Source organism: Hermetia illucens, chromosome 4 (assembly GCF_905115235.1).
Source record: "Hermetia illucens chromosome 4, iHerIll2.2.curated.20191125, whole genome shotgun sequence".
Lineage (NCBI taxonomy): Eukaryota > Metazoa > Arthropoda > Insecta > Diptera > Stratiomyidae > Hermetia > Hermetia illucens.
The window spans coordinates 83,858,601-83,874,890 of NC_051852.1; the positions used below are offsets into that span (position 1 = coordinate 83,858,601).

Here is a 16,290-nt window from a genome sequence, read left to right on the forward strand (position 1 = left end):
CACGCCGTTAGGAAGGCGTAGCGTCAGCACTCCGTTGTACATAATTAACCACAGTAAGGGACCTAAGACAGACCCCTGTGGTACGCCGCACGTCATTGGGAATAATTTCTCTCCATCGTCCGAGTCGCAATATAATCTTCTTCCAAGAAGAAATGCAACAACGATGCGTACAATGTACTTTGGAACCTTTAGTTTGGTTAGAGCCTCTACGATTTTCGTCCACTTTGCAGTGTTGAAAGCATTTTTTACATCGAGGGTCACCACTGCGCAGCATTTGTCATCTTGTATTGCAGCGCGAGCCAGGCCAGTCACCATGCTGATTGCATCGATGGTTGACCTCCCCTTACGAAACCCGAATTGCTTGTCGGATAGGCCTCCTTCCTTTTCCGCAACAGCGAGCAGTCTGTTGTATAATACTCGTTCAAATAGTTTACCAATGGTATTGACCAAACATATCGGTCGATATGAGGAGGGGTCTCCCAATGGTTTACCTGGCTTCGGAATAAGTATCAACTTTTGCAGCTTCCATTGCTCGGGGAATTCTCCTTCTCTGAGGCATGCCGTAAAAACTTTAGCAAACATACCTGGTGCTGACCTGGCTGCCACTTTCAGGGCGATATTCGGGATTCCATCTGGCCCTGGGGTCTTATTTTCAGCCAATTTACTTGCTGCATCAAAAATTTCCTCTTCTACCACTTCAGGGATTTCGTCGGGGTTTACATGCACTTTAGGCAGATTTGTGTAGTTCACATCCTCTGGGAAGAGAGTGTCCACTATGTTTTGTAGTAATTTTGGACAGGTAATCGGTGGGGAGCGCTTGCCTTTCAGTGATGACATTACAGACCTGTAGGCGCCACCCCATGGATCAGAATCAGCTTCGGTACACATCCGCTTGAAATGTTCGGATTTGCTCTTCGTGATAGCTACTTGCAATTTTTTCCTCGCGTTCTTGTATTGCATGTGCAGCTCAACGAATTCAGGTTGATTTCTTCTGCGCTGGGAGCATCTCCTAGCTCTGAGGCAGTTTTTCCGACATTCCTCAATTTCTGAATTCCACCAGAAATTGGGATTTCGTCTTCGGAAAGCGCTACGCCGTGGCATAGAGGCATCGCATGCTCGCTGCAATTTTTCCGCGGCCTGTAAAGCTTTTTCTTGTGCGCTTCCCGATACTAATGTGTCATCTAGAAGTACCTCCTTGAACATTTCTTCATCGAATTTGCTAGTTACCCAGCTCATCGTTATTCTTTTTTGTGGCTTCATGTAATTCCTACGCGAGGTTTGGAAGACAATAGCCTGATGATCGCTGTGTGTGTACTCTTCGCTAACATGCCACTGCAAGTCTTTGATAAGGGTGTCACTGACGAAAGTGAGGTCTACTACCGATTGTAATTCTCCCCTCCGGTATGTGTTGGCTCCCCCAGAGTTCGCAAGTACGACATTTAGACGCGAGAATGCCTCTAGCAGTATTTGCCCCCTTGCATTTGTTTTTCTGCTTCCCCATTCTTCTGCCCATGAGTTGAAATCACCGGCAATTATTTTGGGATTATAGCGCCTGGCATCAAAAGATAGTTTCTCAAGCAACAAAGTGAATTCCTCCAGCGTAAGGCTCGGGGCTGCGTAACAACTATAGATGTATATACCTCCTATTTTGGCACGTGTAAATCCGTTCTCTGGATGTTTTTTTACATCTTCTATAGCACGACTTCCGCAGCTCCATATCGCGGCTTTGCTGTTTTTGTCAGCTACCCATACTCCGCTATGAAGATTTTCATATTGTTCGCATACAATAGCTACGTCGACATTATTTTCAAACACGCTCTGGGAGAGCAGGTCTTGGGCCGCTCGACAGTGGTTCAGATTTAGTTGCATAAACTTCATTTGTGCTTATTTATGAACGCCTTTCTGAATACTGGGCAATTACTGTCTGTCTGTCTGTCTGTCTGTCTGTCTGTCACACCCGATTTATTCGGAAACGACTGGACCGATTATCACGAAAATTGGTGAGAGTATGTAATCTGGTGATCCCTTTACATGCAGTAAGTGGCGCCATCTTGTGTTAAGTTTAAGGGGGGGCTCCCCATACATGTGAATGGAGGATGGAAATTTTTTTTTCACAGAATGTAGCCATGTAGGGTATCAAATGAAAGGTCTCAATTAGTACTTTTCGAATCTGGTTCAATATTTGATATTAGATGAAACATAGGGGAGTGAGGGTTCAAAATATGACCCACAAAAAGTGTAACAGGTCTCGTTCTCAGAACCTATCCAACCGAAAAATCTGAAAAAAAATCACAGTGGTGCATCTCTACGAAATCTAGGCCTCAAAATATATCCGGTTCCGATATCTGCACAAATAAAGTTAATAACAGTATATTTCCACATTTTAGAAATTTACCCGGCATCCCCCCTTATGTTCATCCCAGAAGTACAAAATTTGGCATGCGTGTAACGAAGAACATAATGCACAGTTTGGTCAAATTTGAAGAAAATTCAACTATTATTAACAAAGTTATAGGGGGTGAAACTTTACAATTTTCTGTGAATTTCGTGCACTCTACAACTTATGAATTGGGTCGCAGAGAATTATTTTGTTTTAGTTTTTTAGTTATTTGTCAGCCAGACATGTGTGTATGTAGGTATATAATATATGCGTGCTAATGAACTTTGCAGGTAGAGCCTAATTCAGATAGATATAAGAAGTAAATCGGAAATATGGGTACGATCAATTTATATACGTGCATATATGTGTACAGTATTCGGTAATAGGCAGTTTGTTTGTTTAGGGTGAGCGTGATATCTATGGCTGTAATATGTACGTATGTCTTGTAGTTTGGAAAAATATGAAGGATTATGTTGGATTTGTGCTATATACGGATAGAAAAATGTGCGTTGAAATTTCTTACATAAGATGAACACAAAACCTTTATATCCGAAGCGCGAGCTTCCGGTATTCCGACTTGTTTACATTTGATGTTGGTTCAATTTTTGGCATTTGCTAATAATATTAATTAGGCTGTGAAGCGTATGAGGGGGATTTATTTCAACCGCTTTCTAAAAATAGAGGACAATGGAATTTTTAGCTATGTGACACGGAGCTGTCGTGCACTCGTTATCAAATGCCTGATCTGGATGTAATCGAGAGGACTTTAAATCCCCATCCAGCGTATCAAGTCACCGTTGTTTCGGCCGGCTTTTTGGTTGCTTACCATTGACTTCGATGTTCAGACCAATATTGGTAAGTGAATTCTCGTTAGCGTGAATTACGTGACCATTGAAAACGCCTCACTCGCAGTTTTTCCACGATCAGTTTTGGGCAGGTTACTGCCATTGCCAGAAGTGGGAGATTTAAATATCTCTAGTCAATGCTATCAACCAATGGAGAAGTGCGTTATGCTCCACAAAACCTTTTATACCTGAAGCGTCGAGCTTCCGATTTGCCGACTTGTTTTGTCTCTGTTGTAGGTTAAATTCTTCGCATTTGCTAATAATTTTAAACTCAGAGTGTGAAACGTATCAAGTTGACTATTCAGGGCGTTCCAAAATATGATTTATTTAAGTCGCTTTCTAAAAAATAGAGGGCAATGGATTTTTTAACTATGTGACACGGAGCTGTCAGTAGTTTTTCCACCATCGGTGCAACCATATATCAATAGCGGATATCCTCATTTCGGATGTGATCGAAACGTGTCACACTACCAGTCCATTACAACATCTTCGTCTCCATTACCGCAAGACGCCGTTCATTGTCTTTTAAAGTCGGCCAACACTCAGAACTATAGGCAGCGGCAGACGGACGACATTGCGGTAAATTTTAGATTTGAGACCTTCGCTGACTCGTCGATCACAAATGTTAATGCATGAAGCAATTCCGTTATGTAGTTCTCCATTAACTGATAGCGTTGACCCGGGATATTTAAATTGCTCAGTTCTGGGCAGGTCACTGTCGTGGACAGGACTGAGCGATTTAAATATCTGCAGTCAATACTATCAGTCAATGGAGAACTGCGTTATGCTCCTCACATAGAGAAACACAAAACCTTTAGGTATAAAGCATAAAGCTTCCGGTTTCCCGACTTTTTTATAATTTCTAATTTCCAAACGTTTTTCAAAAAGACAAAAATAAGGTCCTAGATCACATTTCAAACGAATTTCATATAAGATTGCATATGTATAATCTTTATTGAAAGAATTTATAGTGCATAAAATAAGAAGGAAAGTAAATCACAAAAATTATGAAATGATGAAATGATTTATTTAGATTTCCCTTTGCCAGCTTTCGCAAGTAAACTTATGGCACTGACTCTAACAAAATTAATTTCGTCTTCGAAAATCTCACGATCTACCCGATTCAGAAGTTTTAACAATTCTACGCTTCCTGTCTAATCCTCATAGGAAATGAAATTTTGTCTTTATCTCAGAAGCCACTTTCTTCGCCAATTTTCAAGAGAGTGTTATCGGCACAGTGATCCAAAAATTTCCTCTTCCCTATTGCAGTACAGTCTGAGAAACTTAAACCCGATGTATTTCAGGCTGATGAAAATTCACTTGCCAAGACTGGTCGAAACATCGAAGTCGATGGGAAGCGACCCAAAGGTCGGTCGCAACAACGTTGTCTTGAAATGGTTGATGGTGATTTGAGAGCCTTTCGACTCAATCCAGATTAGGCACATGATCGAACAAAATGATGCAATCCCTCAAGACGAGCCACCCCTTTTCTGACCGAGGCAAAGGCTGAAGAAGAAGAAGATTGCAACTTTCCTCAAAGCCCTGGGTCTTCATATGTTTATACATCGCAATTTAATGTGTTTTTTTGGTTTCGGTCATGTTAAAGAAAAAGCAAGTCGGTAAATCGGAAGCTTCAGGTATGAAAGGTTTTGTGTATTTCTTTTATAAAAACATTTGAGCGGAGGTTTATCCCATTAGTCCCTAGCACGTAATTTATGTATGCATATGATACTGATATTCAAAATCTTGAATTTGTACAGAAGCGACAAATTTGACCTATTCTAACTTTGTTAGTAATAATGCGATTTTCACCAAAGAATGAATACGATTCCAATCTTGTTCGAGCTTATCGAGATGGGTTAGCTTCAAGTCGTGTGAACTGCACTTCGCAAATTGTAGCAGCAAATAGACGCTTTTGCTTGAAAGTTTGTACTTCGTACACCACGTTGTTGAGATGTTTCGGCAGCCCTTCAAGTGGAAGCTCAAACTCGCATGTTGTCAAATTATGCACCTCGCTTTTCCGAAGTTTCAGCTGCTCTTGAAATAGAAGTGTTATTCAGTGATTTGAATATACAAAAAAAAACAATAATACTGTCTTTTTATGTTCAAGCAAGGTATCAGCAAACAACTAATTATTTGATATTATTTTGTTCTGTATATCAAATTCAAATGGGTGTTCTAGCGATTACGTCCGTTCACAATGCAAGTTCAATGAAAAAGAACTTAAATATGATCACTAACTGAAACCTGTCTGCCGACGTGTGTATGACATCAGCACACAGTATATATACGCTCATAGGTTCCAACGTATTTGATGTTGTTTTTGTTTCCCGTACTCTTGGCAGTAACCACGCCCGTTCTTGAATTATAAAATTACAGCGCACTTGTAACACTATTTTATATATAGATGCATATATATACAATAAATGTTAACGAAAATACGGTCACGGCTAACGTAATCCGCAACCTGTAAATTAATGTGCAGATTTGTGCAACCCCTCATGAGAGACAATCTAGTGCTAATCAGAGAATGATGCCGGAAAAAGTATCTCAACTTATCAGGGACCACTGTTATCTGGTTCGCGACGGCACTTGACTTGGTTCGGGAAAACTTCAATCCCAGGGTAATGCTTAATAATGGTGGCGAGAACAGAGTTCGTAGTTTTATACATCGAATCCACGCCAAGATTCTGGTGCCCAAGCTATGAAAGAAACATTTCCGATGGAACCCTTCATGTCGGAATGAATGCCGGTGTTAATGGACTGGTCGCAAATTCTGAAAGAGTTCTCGATCATCAAAACTTTCCTTTCGAAATGGTTGATGTTGTCTTTCGGCGTGCAGTAGCTTTCTGTACATGCGAAATGTCGCAAAGGTGAACATTGGCAGATTCGTCGAAGTTATTGAAACGGCGACACTACGGCGCCGTAGCTGCCACTGCCAGAAACTCAGTTATGAATCCATTAAAGATGGCTTGCGGGGTTTGTAAGCCTCGGAAGCAACCGACCATGACATGCCCTCTGTGGGGGAAGTGTTATAAGCCCCGTTATTTGGCACAATATTTAAAGAACCGGGAGCAGACACGCACCAAATGACAGGGCATAGACAAGCTAACAGGAGAATCTGCAGCGCGATGAACAAAGTGCAAACCCTATTCACTTACTGAGTATTGGCCACTTTTCAAAGAGGTGAAACAGGAATTCCTCCCTATGAAAAATAAGGAGACGCCAAAACCCTGAGGTATCCCGCCAGAGGCATATGTATAAACTGCTGTTTCACCATAGGCCAGACCTCCTCGCCACAGGAGACTGAGCTGCCGTTCGCATTCTGACCACTTTTTATGTTTGACAAGGCCGGAAAATGCTTAAGAAACCCATCAGAAGTAGACTCGTTGAAGCGATACTTGTTGTCGGGACCTTTCTCCAAGATAGTTTGGTTTTAGCAGAGAGATCCACAGTCGATACTGCCATGGAGGTTGTGGCTGCGGTTCATTGCGCTGAGGCACACAATATTGGTCTCTAATAGTAATGCTTCACGTGACGCTTGATGTCAAAAATGCCTTCGAATCGCAGATATGCTAGGTACGCTAGAAAATTAATTCACGAATATTATTAGAATTAATCGGATTTTCTGAGAGACCGCTCCCCGTCAGATGAAGATAGACATTTCGTCGGAAGTAGCACAGGGACTCATCTTAGGATCTCTGAAACACCTCATGCGATAATTTTCCACGTTTCGACATGACAAAAGAAACGTGTCTGCCCAGTTATGCAGATGATGTTGCGGCACTTGTTGAACAGACCCAAAATAGATTTGGCATATTAATTCGGCAGGTAAGCGCATGATTGCGCATGGTTCCAACCAAGTGCTGAAAAACAAAAGTAGTCAGCCTGACTAAAAAGAAAATCCTGACCATGCGTTTTGTGTTGAACAGTTAAATATCTTGGATTGACGCTCGATTTGAAGATGAGCATTTTCGAGTGAACAAGCCTGCTGCGTGTCGGCCTTAAGTCGGCTAATATCAAACTATGGGGAGCCTCTAACGGGAGATGTTTTCTCATGGGTCATGGGGCAGCCCATTCTGCTCTATGGCGCAAACTTTCAACTTATGTTCTTAACCTGTAGGTGTAACGCTAGCTTTCCGGATGGCGGCTAGCTTCCGCATTGTCTCAGAACCAGCTGTGATGGTGCTCGCGGGAGAGACCCCTGTTGTCCCTTTGCCAAGGAATATAAAACCATGTACAAGCGCAAAGGGAAGGATTCAAGAAGGGCGGCTGCTCATGAAGAAGGGCAATATACAGTGAATAAATGGCAACTTTCTTGGAAAACCGAGTCAAGAGATGGACTGCGCAGGTCATTAGTAACTTACGTTGGTAGTAGATCCGAAAGCATTATGAGAATAATTACTTCCCTACCTAACCTCTGAGCGGACATGGAGGTTTCCAGTGTTACTTGCACAATATTTTGAAGGTACGAATTTCTTTCTTTCTTGTGGAATGGGTTTCGTCAGCAACTTTATTTAAATAGAGGCGAGCTCTTTTCGGACAGCATTATTAGAGAGATTTGAAGACTCCCTAGGGCGGAATAGTCTAAAGTAGTGTGTCAAACGTTCCCAGGCTAACTCTCTAATAAAGTGGGCATACCAACTAGATAGTACGACTAACACTCAGTATGTAGTAGTAGCTACATAAAGGGAAAATGGAAAATGCGAAATTTGGAAATACCTTGTAAACAGAAAAACACTTATTATAATTACTTCAGAGCGGTACATGCAAACAATTCTTAGGTTTTGTGTAAAATATTAGAATAGATTCGATGTCTCTCTGGGATTGGGAGGGTATGAAGGTTTCGTGCTCATCTTATGTGTGGAGCTCTCTATGCATGGTTTTCCATTTGTACAAAAAATGCAAAATATTCCTTCATTAATTGCTAAACGGCAGATATACACACGTCCATACATATCGAAGACTTAACCATTATGCTCATCGTAAATCGACAAACGTTACCCACCCATCCAAATTGATCTACAAATCGTCACGTATTTCCGCTTTACTCCGTGCACAAAAGCAAACAAATATATACTTAACGTAAATAATACTGGCGCCAACGTGCAAACTTGTCTATTCTACCGGATACTTCCGGCAAACTTAATTACCACATACATATACATACATATGTCTGTCTCGAACAATTCATACAGGTATATAAATAACTAAAAACAGCTAAAAAAGTAAAACTAAAATGTCTTCATGGACCCCGCAGTTCATGAAAGTCTTAGAGTGCAATGAGTTTACAAGAAATGCAAAGTTTTGATCTTCTATAACTTTTTTTAATAGTAATTGAATTTCATTCAAACTTCCCAGAATTATGTCTTATCCTATCACTTATACTGACTCCGCTGCGATTTTGTTCATCTAGAATGAACTCAAGGGTGGTTTTCGGGTAAATTTCCAAAATATGGTAACATTCTGTTAAGAGAAAGTCGCACCGCGTCCTTAAAGAACTGTTGTGTGTATGGTAATATACTATCATTATTTGTGCAGATATTGGAACGTGGTGCATTTTGGGGCCTCCGTATAGATGGACCATTGTGATTTTTTCGGCTGGATAGGTTCTGAAAACGAGACCTATTTTACCTTTCCTCACTCTCCTATGTTTCATCCAATGTCAGAATTAGGTTCAATTTCGAAAAGTACTACTCGATCCATTTCATTTAATACTCAATATGACCATATTCTGTGAAAAAATTTACACCACTCTTCTTCAAAATCAACACAAAATGGCGCCACTTACCATATGAAAAGGAATTCATAGACCACTTCTTCTCACCAAATTTCGCGACAATTGGTTCAGCTCTTTCCCAGTAAGTTAGGTTTGACAGACAGACGGACGGACGGACAGACAGACGGCAATTGAGACAATTTTAATAAGGTTTTGTTTCACATACAGAGGAGAAAAAAATAATCGAAAGCAATCAATTAAGGCAAAAGTAATCAATTTTTCCCAACAAAACTTTGGGGATCCTCTTTTTCCCTCCTCCTCTTTAGCCCCTTTAATAGAGGCATCCTAAAATATGATGGGCGGAGGATGTCAAGGCATGGCGTGAACCTCGAAGGCCGCGCCTCACCATACATTTGAAGCAGGAGGAATGTTGATCGAGGACGCTGTTTGTCGTGGATCACCCTTTTCAATGGCGGCACTCGGATCCGAAGTTCTACACTGCGATGGAGCTTTAATATTTGCGAGCGGCCTTTCACGGTCAATTACGTCATCTTCTTAAGTTTTTGGGATAGCTATTCCGTCTTGGTCGTTTTCAACCTATCAGGATGCTCTTTTTGTCCATTGCAATCCCTTGAGTCAGGGAAGCGTATTTTGGCAAGTATTTTTCAGGAGATGAATAGGCCTAATATAAATGATAGCACAAAATGGATCCCTTAGAATATTCAAACGCCCCAAGGCGTGCCCTCAGTGTAACCCCATTTTTTTAGGTTGGCGAATCTTCCAAAAACGTACGTACGCAAGTGAAGTTTCTTATGCACTTTGTGTTCGGGCGTTATTTCCGAAAAAACCGCGCAAACATTGCCCTTACGCATTAACTGCCCTCTCCCCACTGCATTCTCTCCATAACTTTTACGCTGGGACTTGCAGCAAAATGTCGAAGATTTGCATTAATTTAACTTCTGACATTTGTAAAATAGAATATATGTTTGGATCCATCGGAGGAGAGAGATATGCGCATCGCCGTTATAACACTATTATTTCAAATATTATAGTTAATGTGCATTAAACAATATACTTCTCTTTTTTACATCTTCCGTTTTGGAGACGTTGTATTTGACAGAAGTTGCTATATATCTCGTTACAATTATTGCCGAAACGGAAGGTAAACTATCGGATTGTCCTTTCACGCAACCACATAGCATTCTCACTTCTTTCTGTTGATTATTTCAAAAGCGGAAAGCAACAGACACTAAGTCGTATGCTTTCACTTAGCTCAGACTCACACTACTCGCCCGTTATCACATGAAGTGTCAGTCAAGCACCGAATTTTCTTTCGCCTTGTTAGAATTAGATTTTTAAACCATTACTATTAGTGAATGAGTGCTCCGAATTGGTATTTTTCAATTGGTATGGTAATAGACTCCCCACCTTATTTTCAATAATGACTGAAATCATTTCTATGATGTAATCCAACACAACTCTCAAAGGCCGTTTTTGAAAAGAAAACTGAAGTTTTTCTATTATCAATATTTTAAATTTCAACCAAATTGAAATGCACTGAAAAGTCCACTTCATTGTATAAGACGTCATAAGTCGTGCCAAGAAACTTTAAACTTTTTTTTAACTTTGTTAAAATTTCGTGTGTGAATTGTCATGAAGGACGATGAAATATTGTTTCGTGGCTTGCAGCAAATATAATTCCGCAAAATCACACTGAAAGTTTTTTTAGCTGCCCGGAAAGAAGTATTCGTAAGAAGTGCATCGCCATCGCAGGACGGCGTGCAGTCTCTTTGGAGTCAGGTTTAAATTTCGGGGATCATTTCGATGTGAGTCAACATTTTTTAAACTTTAACTCCAACCTTAATTGATAATAGAGAATATTCAAGGATAGAATATTCAACCGGCCCAAGGTTCGAATCCCACTCAGTGCAAATCTATTTTTTTGCCGCCTGTGCATTTTTCAGAAACGTATATTCTATCGCTAGCCAGGTAAAGATGACAGAATTTGCTGTATAGATGGTTATCATTACTGCCGAAACGCAAGGTAAATTGGAAGATTCTATAGGAAAACGAAAGCAAACAATTAGATTTAGATTTTCTATGCCAGTTGGGAAAAAGTCACAGTCAAAATGCAGTCTGGTTGGGGATGGTGAAGTCAGCTTTCCTAATTATGGAAGTCCTTAGGTATGCAAGGTTTTGTTTGATTCTGATGTAAGTGCATTGGGGTGCAGAACTGTAACTTTATTAGCAATAGTGCGTTTTGATCAAACTTGGGACATCATGTTTCATACTATAGTCTATGCCGCTGTAAATTTTTGTAACTCTAGGATAAGCTGAAAAAGGGTTTCTAGTCAATTTCCTCAAAAACAAAGCAATATACTATTATTAATTTAATTTGAGTCGATATCGACGAGGACAGTATTTTAAGGCCTTCATGATTTTTTTCAGATTTTTGGGTTGGGTAATTTCTGAGAATGGGTCCGTCAAGGAAATCATAAATTTCGACACCCACACGCTTCGCCTTTACAACAAATATCAAAATTAAGACTGGCTTCGAGAAGCAGTAATCAAAACCTTTCACTTAATCAATAATCAACATGAGTATGTATGAACGTATACTCCCCGTTCACACATATGAGGACCCCCTTCCCCAATAAACTCAACGTAGAAAAATGTAACTTATTGCATGTGTGGGCGTTCATAGTTCCTGCCTTTTCACCAAAGTTCGTGACAACGGTGTAGTCGTTTCTGAGAAAAATGCGTGTGACAGTCATATTGAGTGACAGACGTTGAACCGGATTTAATGCAAATGAAGTTTTAAAAAACATTTTTTTCAGAAATCCGTGATTTGCATGTCTTTAACATGAAATTGGGAACTGTACAGCCCATAAATTTAAAATATTCTCGCTAAAGCTGCCTTCATACAGTATACAATGCAAAAACGGAAATCACTTCCGTAGTAGGATTCTAATTGGCATTTAACAACGGGTAGTTATTGTAGGGTAGTTTTTTTTATATGGATTCTCTCTTAATTATTTTACTTCAGTTGAATTTGTTATCATGTATTTTGTATTTCCAATCTATTAAATTATTAGCCAATTGTTATCAGATACCACTTATATAAATTGACTACATTTGTTCAGATATTTTCGACCTGGTTCAGTGTCAAATTGTGTAAGTCATCAGCTTGTAACTGCAGAAGTTAATGCTCAGTTATTAAAGATAGGCTGGTGCGTCCTTAAGACTACATAATTTTTAAGTTTTTATTTTTTATTTCATTCAATTTCTGGCCATTTAGTAATGGTTATCAAACGGAAACCATTAACCAGTCCATTGTGTAGTGAGTTCGTTCTTAATATTTGATGTGAGCGCTCTAAATACTAAAAATTAATTATTTATTCTGAATGACCTCTTGCTCGAGAGTTTGCTAAGTTTAATAAGCAAATAAATACACACTTCCCATAAATATCCTATTACACTAATTATTTTTCCACTAATTGATTTGTTCGTTTTTGCACAAACTTTCAATAAAAAGGGATGAATCGGTTGCCGATTTTTACGATTTTACAGTGGTGCTACCTGTGTGCTTTTCACTTACTACTACTTATTTTGCAGTTTCTAAAATTGGTAACAAATCGTTTGAAAATTTTGAACTCTTCCCTTTGTGATCCGAAGATGCAACATTCAAATTGGAGAGAGTTGAAAATATTTTCAATGTTATTAATAAAATTAATACCGTGTATGGATTCACATCATTATTATGTTTTGCTTGAGGATTCTATACCATTACAACCGAAATATTGAGTTTCCTGAATGCAATGACGGATCCAAATTTCACAATTCGATTTCTAATATCTTTTGGATATTAAAATTCTTTTTCAAATTGTACCACTTGTCTGTCACCAGTAGTGCGACGAGGGATGAGGTCAATTAGAGGAGCAACATGGAATTCTTTTATTAAAACTCTGTTAAGACGTTGTTTGCTGGTAGTATTTGTTATATGCTTTTGTTGGCAAATACTTTAGCCTTTCCCCAATATATATCCGATAAAGTCATATCTTAAAATTGTGTGTATTAGAATCGAGTCGATGTCTGTCTGTTCGTCTGTCTGTCAGTCATAACCGATTTATTCGGAAACGGCTGGACCAATTGTCACGAAAATTGGTAAGAGCATGTGATCTATTGTTCCCTTTACATGCAGCAGATGGCACCATTTTGAGTTACGCTTAAGGGGGGGCTCCCCATACATGTGAATGGAGGGTGCAACATTTTTTTCATAAAATGTGGTCATGTGGGGTATCAAATGAAAGAGTTCAATTAGTATTTGATATCGAGTGAAACATAGGGGAGTGAGGGGACAAAATATGACCATCAAAAAGAATAACAAATCTCGTTCTCAGAACATATCCAACCGAAAAATCTGAAAATCCGGTTCCGATATCTGCACAAATAAAGTTAATAATAGTATATTTCCACATTTCAGAAATTGACCCCGCAACTTCTGGGATAGACATAAGGGGGTCTATCCCAGAAGTACAAAATGTGGCGTGGGTGTAAGGGATAACGCAATGCACAATTTGGCCAAGTTGGAGGAATTCAATTATTAGTTACAAAGTCAAACTTTGCCTTTTTTTTGTAAATTTCGTGCAATTTGCAACATGTATGACGTCATCATCCCATATCAATTCATTAATACCACATAAAAATGGGGTCGGAATAAATTATTTTAGTTTTTTTTAGTCATTTGTATATGAATCTTAATTACACCAAACAGACGTGTGTGTCTGCAGGTATATAGTATATAGACATATTTGTACATTAAACCAACAGTATTTATTATACGTGCTATATATGTACATATGTATGCTTTTGCGCACGAAGTAAATCGGAAACATGGGTACGATCAATATATACGTGCATATATATGCAACAGGCAGTTTGTTTGTTTAGGATGAGGATAATATCTATGGCTATAATATGTATGTATCTCTTGTAGTTAAGAAAAATATGAAGCTATATAGGAATGGAAAAATGTACGTTGAAGTTTCTTACATAAGATGAACACAAAACCGTTATATCCGAAGCGCGAGCGAGTAAAAAATTTGTTCATTGAAATTCTCTAATAGATGTATATGTATAGTGATATGTATATCCCCCTATTATTAAAAAGTACCGTAAATTTATAAATAAAACTAAAAATCAAAAGTTTTTTTATCAAATAGAAAAATCCTCAAAATACAGCGCATTCCTATATATGTTCAAATCAAGTTACCAGTAGTATATTGTTTTTTAAAATCACAGTGAAAATATTTACAAACAAGTCGGAATACGGAAGCTCGCGCTTCGGGTATAAAGGTGTTGTGTTCATCTTATGTAAGAAATTTCAACGCATATTTTTCTATCCGTATATAGCTACAAATCCAACATATTCCTTCATAACCCATTCATTCATTCATCCTTTTCCAAACTACATCATCCTCACCCTAAACAAACAAACTGCCTATTTCCGAATACTGTACATATATATGCATGTATATAAATGGATCGTACCCATATTACCGGTTTACTTCGTGCATAAAGGCATACATATGTACATATATAGTATGTATATTAAATACGGCTGGTTTAATGTACAAATATCTATCTGAATTAGACACTAGCCGTTGTGTTATTGACGGATTGATATGGAATGATGACGTCATGCATATGGCCAAATGCACGAAATTCACAAAAAATGGCAAAGTTTCACCCCTATAACTTTGTTAATAATAATTGGATTTTCTTCAAACTTGGTCAAATTGTGCACTTTGTTATCCCTTACACCCGTGTACTTCTAGAATGGACATAAGGGGGTTGCGGGGTAAATTTCTGAAATGTGAAAATATGCTTTATTTGTGCAGATATCGGAACCGGATGTACTTTGAGGCCTAGAATTCGTAAAAATGCACCACCGTAATTTTTTTCAGATTTTTCGGTTGGATAGGTACTGAGAACGAGACCTGTTACACTATTTGATGGTTATGTTTTGCGCCCTCACTTCCCGATGTTTTACCTGATATCAAATATGGAACTAGTTTCGAAAAATACTAATTGAACCCTTTAATTTGATACCCACATGACCACATTTAATGAAAAAACAATTTGCACCCTCCATTCACATGTATGGGGAACGCCCCCCCCTAACTTAACACAAAATGGCGCCACTTGTTACATGTAAAGGGAACAACAGATCACACGCTCCTACCAATTTTCGTGACAATCGGTCAAGCCGTTTCCGAATAAATCGGGTGTGACAGACATACGGACAGAAAGGCAGACGGACAGACAGACATCGACTCGATTCTAATAAGGTTTTGTTCCTTCTGTGTTGTTAAAATTGGGAAAACTGAATTCAGTTTTTTGTAGTGTAATGTAATAGATCATGTTGGTCGAAGATGAACATGAATGAAAAGTGGTACTAACCAGAAGAATGCGTGGTGAGATATACGGAGAACTTCTACACCGATGGCTCAAAAACAGAAAAAGGAGAAGTGGGAGGGTTCAATTTTTGCGTGTTGTCATAAAATAGAAACAAGCTTCCCATAAGGGCAAGTGAGTGAACCTAAGTGCAGCACGATACGCCATAATTCACCCGCTGAGCATACCTATAGAATATGAATTCTACAAGATGATACACGTCCATCCTGTAGTGTGGAAGTGGAACCCAGAGAGCCTTTCCGATGTGTGTGCTTCGCCGCTGGAAGCATCAGACATCAGTTTGGTGGTGTTGATATACTGCAGTTGCAGTGGGTAGCATCATATCCAATAACAGAGGCGATACTTAAACGAATGTTGGGTATTCCGGTATTTTCAGTGTAATGGCTTATGTTATTCTTCTTATTTGCACGAATAGACAGAATATTGAAGGCGTCGATTAATTTATTTTTTTTAATTTTCTTTCTGCTATTGGTGGCACCGTACTTGAAGCCACTCTATGTATCAATAGAGCTAGGTTCGCCTTCGCTTTTTTCTTTAAAATCTATCGATGCAGCTATTTCAACACATAAAACTGAATTTGCTCTACACCAATGCTCCCTGTGTGCCGTTATATGGGCTGTGATGCCGCTGTTACTCGAACGCTTCAACCTTTCGCCAACTCATGCTTAATTCTAAATGAATAAACCACGGGAGACCCAAATATCGGTGATCGTTTTGATAACAAGCCGGAAGTAGCATTGGATCGGTCATATATTTAGAATGGGCGTTAAATCCCCCGTTTGCGACTTATTTAATACCAAAGGATGCTACTTGTAAATTAACCACTCCAAAATCCTTAATTAAATCAGGTCGCCTCATATTTAATACTT

The 16,290-nt window shown here is 39.0% G+C and overlaps 1 protein-coding gene across 3 annotated transcripts in view; it reads left to right on the plus strand.

The window, feature by feature from the left end:
• The window catches only part of LOC119655068 (gustatory receptor 68a-like), a 224,158-nt gene that overhangs the window by 133,343 nt on the left and 74,525 nt on the right, over positions 1 to 16,290 (plus strand). The window lies entirely within an intron of this gene.